This window comes from Gorilla gorilla, chromosome 5 (genome assembly GCF_029281585.2).
Source record: "Gorilla gorilla gorilla isolate KB3781 chromosome 5, NHGRI_mGorGor1-v2.1_pri, whole genome shotgun sequence".
In the NCBI taxonomy this organism is placed as follows: domain Eukaryota; kingdom Metazoa; phylum Chordata; class Mammalia; order Primates; family Hominidae; genus Gorilla; species Gorilla gorilla.
Window position 1 is genome coordinate 156,020,921 of NC_073229.2, and position 12,869 is coordinate 156,033,789.

Genomic DNA, 12,869 nt, shown 5'->3' on the forward strand with positions numbered 1-12,869 from the left:
CAGAGCTTGGAGGAGGCCAGGATGGCTGGTGTGCAGCGCTGAGTGGAGTGTAATGGGGATGAGGTGGGAAATGTTGCCAGAGCCATCTCCAGGCAGGATTTGTTGTTGTTGTTGTTGTTGTTGTTGTTGTTTTGAGACGGAGTCTCTCTCTGTCATCCAGGCTGTAGTGCAGTGGCGCCATCTCGGCTCACTGCAACCTCTGCCTCCCAGGTTCAAGCGATTCTCCTGCCTCAGCCTCCCGAGTAGCTGGGATTATAGGTGCTCGTCACCATGCCCAGCTAATTTTTTGTATTTTTAGTAGAGACAGGGTTTCACTGTGTTGGCCAGGCTGGTCTCAAACTCCAGACCTCATGATTCACCCACCTCGGACTCCCAAAGTGCTGGGATTACAAGTGTGAGCCACCGTGCCCAGCCGGTTTTTGTTTTAAGAGCAATTGGAGGCTGGGTGCAGTGGCTCACGCCTGTAATCCCAGCACTTTGGGAGGCTGAGGCGGGCAGATCACTTGAGCCAAGAGTTCAAGACCAGCCTGGGCAACATGGTGAAACCCCATGTCTACCAAAAATACAAAAATTAGCCTGTCGTCGTGGCACACACCTGTAATCCCAGCTACTCGGGAGGCTGAGGCACCAGAATTGCTTGAACCCGGGAGGTGGAGGTTGCGGTGAGCCGAGATGGTGCCACTGCACTCCAGCCTGGGTGACAGAGCGAGACTGTGTCTCAAAAAAAAAAAAAACAAACAAAAGCAATTGAAAGCAATTGGAAATCACTGAAATATTTTTCTGTTTGGTTTCTCTTTTATTTTTGTTCTTAGTGACAAGGTCTGATTTACTTTTGGAAAAGTCATTTTATAATAGCTTTAGTGGCACAAACAAATCAACGGGAGCCTGAAAACTATAATAGCTTTAGTGGCACTAACAAATCAAAGGGAGCCTGAAAATAAAAGAGCACACTGTCTTTTTGTTGTTGTTGTTGTTAATTGACCACTTCATAACTTTTTTTATTCCTGCTAGATTTTGAGTTCATAGATGTGTTCACTCCAAGATGATAACCACTAGCTACATGTGGCTATTTAAATTAAAATTTCATTTAATTAAACTTTAATGAAGCAAAAAGTTTATTTCCTCAATCACTCTTGCCACATCCGTAGTGCTATGCAATGGCACACGGCTAGTCACTTTCATATTGACAGTACAGATCTATGGAATATTTTTAGCATCTTAAAAACTTCTTTTGGATAGCATGTAAAAATTGTGATATTATGGTTTTTAAAAAATACCTTGATAGTTCTCCAATTAACAATGATGAAAATGTACCATAGTACTTGTTCAAGAAACATTTACTAGAAGACAAATTAGAAGGGTTAAGATATCAATGTTCTTATAAATATTATTTTAAGATTCCTTATCCAAATGATTATTGAATATGATTAAGTTGATTTAAGCCTAAATATATACATGAAGAGGTGACACATTTCTAAAATTGTGTTCCCTTTCTAATTATAAGCTCATATATTAATTACTAATTTTTTTCATAATAGTCACCCATTTTTCATCTTTATTAACTTAGAAAATTTTACTTCTTATTTAAAGCCCTGGAGCATACTTTTAAAAATGATTTTGAAACATGGGTCTCTTCATTAGGTCAACATTTGTCTAAGCATGTCTGTAAATATTCTGTTACAGGAAGAGGAAGAGTATTGAGCAAATTCTCTTCAACAATCAGACAGCTCTGTTTTAGGGACTGATATCCTTCCAGTTCAGGAGGAAGTGTTTCCAGGTAATTTCCAATGAACTCCAGATGAGTAAGGTTTGACAGCTGACCCACATGAGGGGACAAATTCATCAAGCTACTTTTCCCCAAAGGTAAACATTGCAGCTTTTTGCACTGAAACAGCACATCTGGTAGCATCTCACTGTTGTTGTTGGTCACAGTACAGTACTGCAAATTACTCAGATACTGGATTTCTTCTGGAATGAAGGTCAAGTGGTTATAGCTTAGATTCAAATAATGTAGTTTGCTGCATAGGAAAAGCTGCAAGGGCAGATTCTCAATATTAATAGGACCCCAAAAGAGCTGCTCTAGGTTAGATAATGCCCCAGTTTATCCAGGAATGTAAGTAATGTTATTGTGCCATAACTTTAAGCAGGAAAGATTCTGAAGATGCTGACAGCCAATGATCTCTTCCACAGTTTTAAGGTTATTTTCCTTTAGGTCTAACTCATGCAAATTATTCAGGCTGAAAATGGAGTATGGAATGCATTCCAGGTCACAGCTGATCAGTTCTAGGCTTTTCTTATTGACCATCATTTTCAAGTTGTTCAGCACAGCCAGTTTGCTTCCTTCATTATCAAGGGACAATTCTACAGTGAAGGCAAGAGGTCTGCAATGACTTGTGGGATCTGGGAGAGGCTGCTCTTCAAGTAGAGGGTCCTTGGATATTTTAAGTCCTGAAAGCCGTCTAACTGCATAGTAATGAACTGTTGAGGGAGAACACAGCCTCCCTGTGTGGCACAGAAAATGTTCCCACATAGGGGAAAGATAAGGTTCCTTCAGATTCTTCAGGTGAAATACCCAGCATGGGATTTTTCCCATTTCAGGATGCTTCAGGCAGAGGATTTTAAAATTCTGCTCCAAAAAGCCAGTGCAGGATGGTCTACTACCAGAGATGAATGGTCCACATGAAGATCTTTGAGGTTGACCAGCTGTGAGATGGCAGACAGCAGCTTCACCTCCAGGGTCTGCTCCAGGCTTAGCACCTCCATTTCAGTGAACTCAAAGACATTTGTCTGGAAGACTGTTGAGCATAAAAAGATGCAGTTCTATCTTGTCTTGGACATTTTCCACAAGCTAACGTTTCAGTTTCTCAACTGTCCATTCGTTACTGAGGTTGGTCTGTTTCAGTTTGTTCTCACTGACCTCTGATAGGAATATGGAGAAGCGTCTGGAATAAAAAGGATCATACTGATTAGCCAGATGAAGGATGAAGGCAAAGTCATTCTTGACATCAGGGATGTCACTATAGTTGCTTTTTTCTCTTAACACCTCAAAGGAATATTGCTTCAGGGATCTCCTCAGCATCCACCACAGCCTGTGGGAGGAGGTCAGACTGTAGAGTATATCCAAAATGGTATAAAATGAAGCCAGAAACTTCAAGATTTCTGCGAAGGAATAGACACACTGGTAGGCTTATATCCTGTAAAAGCCTACATGTCAACTGAACAGTCAATTTAAAGAGTGATGTAGGTTAAAAAATATGGAACATAAGTTATGATGAGCACAAAATGACTTTGACTATTATCTGCTTCAGATACACACTATAAATGATGTCCTTCTGCTCCACATGCATGCGGAATCTTCTCACTTTTTCAAAGATGGCTGTGGCCTCTTGCCCCTCCTTCTTGTCCAGGCCACTGGAAGTTGGGCTTTCTATACCAGCTGACTCCAAACCCGGCTGCAGGTGGGGCAATGACTGCTTTCTGGAATCTATGTCAGTTGAACACCCTGAGGACGAAAGCAAAATCTTGGACTCAGAGAGTGTCAGAGGCCTCACTGACTGCTCGGCCACTGTTTCTGACAGGGTGCAGGTGGTCCATGGAGAATCGAAGCACTTATAAAGGATGGCCAAAAAATGCTCAAGCTTGGAGCTGGTACCTGGGGTAGTGAAGCCATAAGTTGCTGCAGGCTGCAAAGAACAGTGTGTGCAAGAGCACCAGGTAGGGGAAGAACGTTGCAAACCGATGGAGCTGTTTCTCGTAACAGACGGCGTTGATGTGGGAGTACTGCTGTCAGTGGAGGTCGTTCTGGATTCCGAGTGGGATCGGAAAGTGATGTCCCAGGATTAGAGGATGTGTTTATGCTGGCTTTCAGGATGTTCCAAGGCATGGTGCAATGATTGTCAAATTCCACTTTGTATGAAGACAGCACAGAACCCTGCTCTGTGTCAGCTGGAGAGCTCCAGCCAGCATGTCCACATGATCAGCATGATGTAATACCAGAAGACATCCTACCATAATTTTAAGATGTGATAAGATGACTGGGTGTCTGCTAGTAAACATTTTAGCTCGGTTAGTGTAATCATGACTTTCCCTTGTAGGAGGACAGAAATATAATGAAAAAATATTAAATAAATCAGAAATGCTTCAATCAGGTGATCTATACCTTTTGAAGTTTCTTAGACATACCATCTCTGTGTTTGTCTTCATTCCTATGAATGCTGGCCAACTGGAACCCTGCAATTAGTCTCAAATTGAAAAATTTCCTGTCTTTGGCCACAGGATCAATGATGGATGAGGCTAATGAGTGTGGTATTGAAAACACGGGGTTTTCAGTACCTGTGGGCCATCCAGGTAGTGAGGTCCAGTAGGCAGCTGGAAAACAAACCGGAGCCCTGTGTGACTCCAGCCCCGGGCCCCAGGCCCACACATTCCCCTCCATTACCAATTTTAAAATTCTGTCTTTAAGTTGTCACTGTGATTGTGATTGAATAAAATACTAGGCCTTTACAGAAATTAAGTGGTGGTTTATATCTCCCATTTCCTGTCCGCAGGAAGAATTACTAGAAATCCTCTGTTTAGTTGTCTTTTTGTTTGTTTCTACTGAGCCCATCTTTCAAGGATAAACACAAGGTGCCCGAATGAGTATGTTCCAAAAATTATTTCAGAAAAAAACAGCAAATAAATTACAGAAACTTAACTGCACATTATGTTCTTTCCACCCTTTGTTTTTCATCTCTGACCCACTATCTGCATAGGCAAGATACTTGCCTAGGCAGGACAAACTATGTTTTTTGGATAAGATTCATGAGGCTTTTCCTTGCAGTCCATCTGTTGGGTCCTCTGCCTGAGGGCAGAAAGAGCTGTTCTGCACCATTAATAAAACTGCTTTCCTCCCTTTCCTATCTTATGAGCTGAACTAAACTTTACAATTCTTTTCTAAAGTAATTTAATACTATTTTTATTTAACGACATATCTTTCTTGATAGTTGCTGCAAAAGAGACCAGCTATTTTCAGGATTGGGGGACAATTTTTCTTTTCTTTTTTTAAACCAACTGAAGAAAGATCTAATTAAAATATGTTTTTGCATCAAAGGGATTTGAGAATTAGAAAACAAGATAACCCTCAAAATGGAGAGTTCTTTGCCTATATTAAATTTAGTTTAGATTGTGCCTTGGGATGTCTGTCTGTCTGTCTATCTATCCATCCATCCATGTATTTATCTGTCTTGGTCTGATTATTTACTGTTTGAGTCCAATTAGAAAAACAAAGCTCACACTCAGTAACTTAATCAAAAGAATTTAATATAGGAAACAAATACCAAAAGTGTTAGAAGAGCTAACGGTCAAACAGGGAATGGTAGGACCCTTAGGCAACCCTGAGAAGAGTAACAGAAGGAAGCTGCTACCACCTGGAGAGCAGGAAGGGCAAAAGAAAAAGGTGATGAAACCAGAGCTTGAGAGCTAGGGCTTCGCTGTAGCAGCTGGGACCCTGGGCAGATGCAGCCACTGCAGGGGTCCCACCCAGAGCAGGGAGGACAAGGTAGATATATTCTGATTTCTCCTTTCCTCCCACCCTCCAATGTTCTCTTTCCTGTTGGCCTCTCCTGGTCTGATGCTTGGAGTCTGGGAGTCTGGGAAATGTAGTAGTCGAAGTTATTTCTCTGAGTTGGCGGATCAAAAGAAAAGGCAGTAACACAACTTGGGTTTCTTGGGAAACAGACTATTAGATGGAAATGAGCATGCCTGGGATTTCATTAGAGTATGTTCTTGAGATCAGCACCTGTGGAAGGCAAGACAAGGAATTGGGGTCATACAGAGGATGAATGTGAGCTGCAGTGCTCATTGGGTGTGATGCTCATTGGAGGCTGTGCACCTGTGGAAGGCAAGACAAGGAATTGGGGTCATACAGAGGATGAATGTGAGCTGCAGTGCTCATTGGGTGTGATGCTCATTGGAGGCTGTGCACCTGTGGAAGGCAAGGCAAGAAAGTAGGGCTGTGCAGAGGGTGAAGGTGAGCTGCAATGCTCAGTGGATGTGATGCTCATTGGAGGCTATGCCCACTCTACGGACCTTCTTAAACTAGTGTGAGACCCTCTAGAGTGGTCCAGGAGGGGGCAAGCTGCCCCAGGAAGGAGGAGAGACTTTGGGCAAAGCGGCTGTTTTTAGCTGAGACACTCCCTATAGGTGACCACTCCCAGCAGCTGGAGGAGCAGTGGTGCCTTTATCTCTGAAGGGGAGTCCAGGCACCTGACCACAGTGCCCATCACATGCAGGGAAAGGATGTGAAAGCACTGTCTGCACATTGTTGATTTAAAAAAATCATACATTGATGAAATGTAAAAAGTGAAAGTTCAGTTTGCCTTTTTAACTTAATTCTGTTTATGATTTACATATTTCCATGTCCCAGCCTGTAGATCTACCTAAATTAAAATATATATATTTTAAAAGATTTATTGATAAGATAAGAAAATGTTTACAAAATAGTATTACATGCAAAAAGATGAAACAAAAATTGTATATAGAATCATTTCTCAGTTATATATGTATATGGGTTTGGGTGTGTAAATGCATTTAAAACAATAATAAAAAAAATAGGGCCAGGCTGGGTGGCTCACGCCTGTAATCCCAGCATTCTGGAAGGCCGAGGTGGGTGGATTGCTTGAGCTCAGGAGTTCAAGACCAGCCATGGCAACATGATGAAACCAAAAATATGGAAAATTAGCTGGGCATAGTGGCATGTACCTATAGTCCCAGCTACTCGAGAGGCTGAGATGGGAGGATCACTTGAGCCTGGGAGGTGGAGGTTGCAGTGAGCCAAGATCACGCCACTGCACTCCAGCCTGGGCAACAGTGTGACAGCCCATCTCTCAAAAAAAAAAAAGAAAAGAAAGAAAAGAAAATAGATCAAAAATTTTTAAAAATGAAATGGAATTTTTTTGGTAGAATAATATGGATTCATGCCTGTTTCTCTTTTCTCTCTTTTCTTTTTCCTTTCAATAAACATACTGTTTGAGAATAGTTCTAGATTTACAGAAAAGCTGTGAAGCTTGTGCAGAGTTCCATATACTCCATGCCCAATTCTCTGTCATTAACATCTTACATTAGTAAGGTCCATTTGTTACAGCTCATGAATCAACAGTGAAACATGATTATTAACTAAAGTCCATACTTTATTCAGAATTACTTGTTTTTTCCCTAATGTCTTTTTTTGTTTTTTTGTTCCAGTACCCCATCCAGGAATACCACATTACACTGAGTTGTCAGGCCTCCTTAGGCTTTTCTTGGCGAAGCATCTCAGACTTTCCTTGTTTTTGATGACCTTGACAGTTTTAAAGAGTATGAGTCATGTATTTTGTGGAATGTCCTTCAACTGGGATTTGTCTAATGTTTTTCTCATGATTATACTTGACTGACGTATTTTTGGGAAGCACGTGACAGATGATAAAGTGCCATTCTTAACTCATCATTTCAAGAGTATCTGCTATTAATGCTATTAATAGGTCTTGTCATTGATGATGTTAACCTTGACTACCCGGCTGAGGTAGTCTTTTTCAGGTTTCTTTGCTGTAAAGATACTCTTTTTTGTCCCTTTCCATACTGTACCTTTGGTAGAGAGTTACATTCCACCTCCTTGATGGTGGAGTATCTGCATAAATTATTTGGAATTCTTCTGAATTGGAAATTTGTTCTTCCCCTTGTATTTATTTATTCAGTCTTTTTCAGTATGGAGTCATTAATGTCTATTTTATACTTTGAATTATAACCCAGTACTCTGTTTTTCATGTTTTTGCTTAACTTGTTCCAGCCATGGCCACTTGGCAGTTAATTTCTGTGACCCTTTGACATGTGTGTGTTTTTAAGTGTTTAGCACTTCCTTACTTTCTGGCCCTACAGGATGTTCCAGGCTTTTAGGTTCTCTTGACTTGTTTTTTTTTCCTTACAGATTTCTTAATATTATATAACCATAAAACTAGTGTGTATAATCAAAAGTCAGTTTCTCCACCCTGCAAATTAGGAGTGGACTTACATAAACCTTTGTGCCTGAACTCTGTGCATTTCCCAAAGGTGGGCATCACACCACCCATGCCTCCATTGCACTATATGTGTGGATTAGTTTTCAGACATCTCCCTTTCTCCAATGAAGTGGTAAATAACCAGGTTATTACTTCAGAATGAAGCTGGCCAGATGTGCACTTTACCTTGGGAATGATTTAGGCATAAGATCTGGGAGAAGGAGAAAGGCAAGCATGCTTCCTCAGGTGGGCAGGGAGCCATCTTGGTTTGTGTGACCAACTTGATAAATTCATCTCTGTTCAGCACCTGGTCATCAGCTCTGTAAACTCAAAAATCTCTCATAGTTTTTGGTGTGTCAGGAGTCCACGAAAGGCTTGACTGGACCTGTGTGAATCAGGGTCTTTCATGCAGCTGCACTTAGATGGTGACTTAGAGTTGGAACAGCAAGGGCTGGGGCATTTAGGGGCTGGCCAGGCATCTTTCTGTCTCTTCATGCAGTCTTAGGGCCTCCCCATGTGGTCTCTGTGCATGGAATGGTTGGGATTCCTCGTAGCATGGTGGCCTCCGTGTAAGGGTAACTGCTTACATGGAGGCTGAAGGCTTTAAGAGCAAGTATTCCAGTGATGGGTCTACGTAAGTTTAAAATAATTGGATAGTATTTTATGTTGTTTGGATTTACCAAATTATATTTGCTCTATGATTTATAAACAGAAATTTAGGTTATTTGCAAGTTTTTGCAATTCCAAACACTGCTACAATAAATATCTCTGTGTGCATATCTTTGTGTGCTTATGTGAATATTTCTAGCAGATAATAGAAATGGAATTGCAAGAGTGGCAAAGTGCACTTTGAATTTAGGTAGATTCATTGAAATTACCTTTTAGAAAGGAGCTTACACTTCTGTGAAGACAGTGTGAAAGAATCTATTTCTCCTCATGTGCTTGTCAGAGCTTGTGATTATCAGTCTCTTTAATGTTTGTTCATTTTGTTGGGTAGGAAAGGGACTCATTGATTTGTAGTTCTTTGATTTTTTTTAATGAAAATGAATGTTTTATATTTTTATTAGCTATTTTCTTTAAATAGTTGGTTTATTACTTTTGGTATTTTTAAAAATTAGATTTTTTTCTACTTGATTTTTATACCCTATTATCTATTGTCATATACCAAAAATGTCTTATCCTTGTTCCCCCATCCCAATGTGGTGGATTTTTGTTTTTTTGGCTTTACAGGAATTTCCAATTTTTATGAACTCAAATGTATCAACTTTTCCATTATAATTTTTGGATTTTGTGTCATACTTGTAAAGCAAAATTGTAAAAATATTTGCTCATCTTTTCTTCTGGTGATTTTATTTTATACCTTTAAACATTTGCTCCATTTGCCATTGTATTTTGTTATCAGGAAAGAGAGAGAAATTTTGTTTACTAAGCACTTCAAGATCTTTTTTCTCAATAGATTGCTTTTCTTAAGATGCTGAAGTAAATCAGTACAATAGATAAAGAAAGACCACAAAAACAGCATTTTGCTACAGTGACAGTCCTACTGAAGACAGGAGACAGTTAAAACCATCAGACCAAGAACAGAGGAGTGGATATTTAATAATTCTATGATTACTTCTGGGGGTTAACTATCTGTGAATCTAAATAGAAGTTCCAGTGGCTGGAGGCTGTATCTGAGGAGGGACCCTTTAGCCTTTTAAAGAGTGATTCTGCTGTGCAGTTGAGGTGTTTTCTGTCACTCTCCTTATTGATGAAATGCTTGTGTCTCAAGATACAATGACAGTCTACAAGTCATTGAGTGAAGGTGAACATGAAAGCTCAATGAAACCATTACTTTATACTATGAGATGGATGTTTTATTCTTTGACCTTTAACTTCAGAGAGAAATGACCTGTGAAAGCATTTGGTGAGATCTTAGTAAAGAAGTGATTTGCCCACTGAGGCAGAAGTTATAGGTGCTGGTTAAATTTTATCTTTTTCTTTGAAAATGTTTGGTACTTATTGAAACAAAAATGAATGAGCATGACAGAAGAGGAGAATAATTGCCCTAGAAATATCAGCTGTCTGGAGAGCTTGCAGAAACCCAGGAAAGATTTCAAATATAAAGGGCCTGCTGCAGGTGAGTTTCTGGCCCCTTTTCTGCTTTGCCTGGGGAAGTAAGGCTCCTGGGCTGGTGTTTCAGGAGCATCTCAAGACAAGCTTCTCATTCTAATAGTCTGTGTTCAACCAAGAATCTTATGCATGTACATATTTGAGGTAATAGTCTTTTTTTTTTTTTCTGAGATGGAGTCTCACTCTGTCGCCCACACTGGAGTGCAGGGGCGTGATCTCAGCCCATTGCAATCTCCGCCTCCTGGGTTCAAGCAGTTCTCCTGCCTTAGGCCCCTGAGTTGCTAGGATTACAGGCGTGTGCCACTACGCCCAGCTAATTTTTTTTTTTTGTATTTTTAGTAGAGACGGGGTTTCACCATTTTAGTAGAGACGGGGTTTCACCATGTTGGCCAGGCTGGTCTCGAACTCCTGACTTCGTGATCTGCCCTCCTTGGCCTCCCAAAGAGCTGGGATTACAGGCGTGAGCCACCGCGCCCAGCTGAGGTAATAGTCTTTAAGAGAAGAGGGTACAGGATGTAGGGTCAGGGGTTATTCAAATAAAGGTATGATTAGTTTCCAGAGAGAAGTAAATTTGTAGACATTTTACATTTATTAGGGACCATAGAAAATATTTAATCCAACTCTTTTTTTTATTGATAAAGGGACATAAATAATGTAACTTTCTCAAGATCACAAAGCTCCAAAAGTAATACATGTCTTAATTCAGATATGAAACCATTGAGAGTTACTGGTCTCTTTGTGATTATGGTCACAATTTCACCAAACTTATATTTTTAATTGAATATGGCTGGAATTTTAATGTGTAATTTACTTACAGTTTAAGTGGTAAAATATGAATCATTCCTGCTTTCTTAAGCCAGTCTTTTAATTTGATATTTCATTTTAACCTTTCCTTCTAAAAAAATTTTGTCAATTGTCATTACCAGCTCCCATGAGTTACTGATAGGAGTTTTCTTTGAGTCTGTTCTTCAAATGCTTATTTATCAGGATAATTAATTAAAAAGAGAAATGATGTAATGATTATTTGCTTAAATATCAGAGGTACTAAAATATCTTTTTCTGGATTACTAATTTTAGTTTAGAGAAGAATCTGATCGTTTTATTTTCCCAAGATACTAGTCCAACCAAATCCATACTATGTTTATCTAAAATAATTGTTTATTTTTATTTTTATTATTTTTTTTTTTCTTCAACTTCTATTTTAAATGCAGTGGTACATGTGCAGAATGTGCAGGTTTGTTTCATAGGTGAACATGTGCTGTGGTGGTTTCCCGTACAGATCATCCCATCACCCAGGTATTAAGGCCAGCATCCATTAGCTATTCTTCCTGATGCTTTCCCTCCCTGCACCCCTGACAGGCCCTGTGTGTGTTGTTCCCCCCTCATGTGTCCATGTGTTCTCATCATTTAAAGTAATTGTTTTGAGCTGCATTTTCTATTACCAGTGACTCCTAACATTATATTAGATTTAGGGGATTGTGTTCTGTTTCATGTACATCATATCATACTTGAAAGTTAAAAAAATATACTTGTGATTATCTTAATTTTTCATTTAAAGAAAGGTTAAAGGCCCAGATCCCCTAAGTGACATGTCTGGACCACTTAAGGATTTCCATTTCGTGTCGTAATAGTAAAACTTCTCAACCTTCTCTGACTTTATTTCTCTTGTCTTCTGTTCTTTTAAAAGAAAGATGTGACAGAAAGCACAAAAGATCCCCAAAAAGAGTATGTGGTTTTCTTTTTTTTTTTGAGACGGAGTTTTGTTCTTGCTGTCCAGGCGGGAGTGCAATGGCGTGATCTCAGTTTACTGCAACCTCTGCCTCCTGGGTTCAAGTGATTCTCCTGCCTCAGCCTCCCTAGTAGCTGGGATTATAGGCACCCACTGCCATGCCTGGCTAATTTTTTGTATTTTTAGTAGAGACAGGGTTTCACCATGTTGGTCAGGCTGGTCTTGAACTACTGACCTCAGGTGATCTGCCCGCCTCAGCCTCCCAAAGTGCTGGGATTACAGGTGTGAGTCACCACACCTAGCCGAGTGTGTGTGTGTGTGTGTGTGTTTTAATGAATACTGTTCTCTTTATTCACAATTAGCATCCACTTAGACAAAATCTTATTGTTCTCTTTATTCACAATTAGAATCCACTTAGATAAAATCTATTAAACTCAGCCTGCTACTGATTTTCCCCACTTACCAAATAATAGAAGAACTTGGCGTTTTTTTAAATGCACGAGATTCATGACACTGACACAAATTAGAAGCAAGTACTGTTTGACATGATGGCATACGTCCAGCAATTTCATTAATCATTATTGTAAAAAAACGGGTTGATGGTGGATTCTTGGAAAGTCAAACAAAATTGCTGTGATAAGTCTTTGAAGCATGTTTTTGTGGACTCCTGTCTTAACATTACTCATTTTAAAGCCAATATTTTTCCTGTTATGTTTATGGAAAGTGCGGTACTGGCATCCATAGGTCAGAGATTGTTTTTATCCATAGAAGCAGGAATCCCTTTTTAGGGAAAGTGCTTGTGATCTTAGCTTGCTTAGAGCTCATGCAGAGAGGTCCTAGATGTGCTTTAGTAGCTGGGCTTGAGCAGGTAGTGACAAGTACTACCTTGTGTGTGGATCTGTGCAGAGGCAAAGGAAACCAGTAGGGTTCCCCTCTGTTATGTTGCCATTAGCCTACTGATTGCTTCTTGTCAATCTTTACAAGCAGTGGTTTGGTAATAAATGACCTTGTCCACCAAG

General features: G+C 39.9%; 1 protein-coding gene and 1 pseudogene across 1 annotated transcript in view; one reads left to right on the forward strand and one right to left on the reverse strand.

Moving 5' to 3' along the window:
* ENPP1 (ectonucleotide pyrophosphatase/phosphodiesterase 1) overlaps positions 1-12,869 on the forward strand; it is an 81,512-nt gene that overhangs the window by 16,232 nt on the left and 52,411 nt on the right. The window lies entirely within an intron of this gene.
* LOC101148186 (volume-regulated anion channel subunit LRRC8B-like) lies at positions 1,643-4,112 on the reverse strand (annotated as a pseudogene).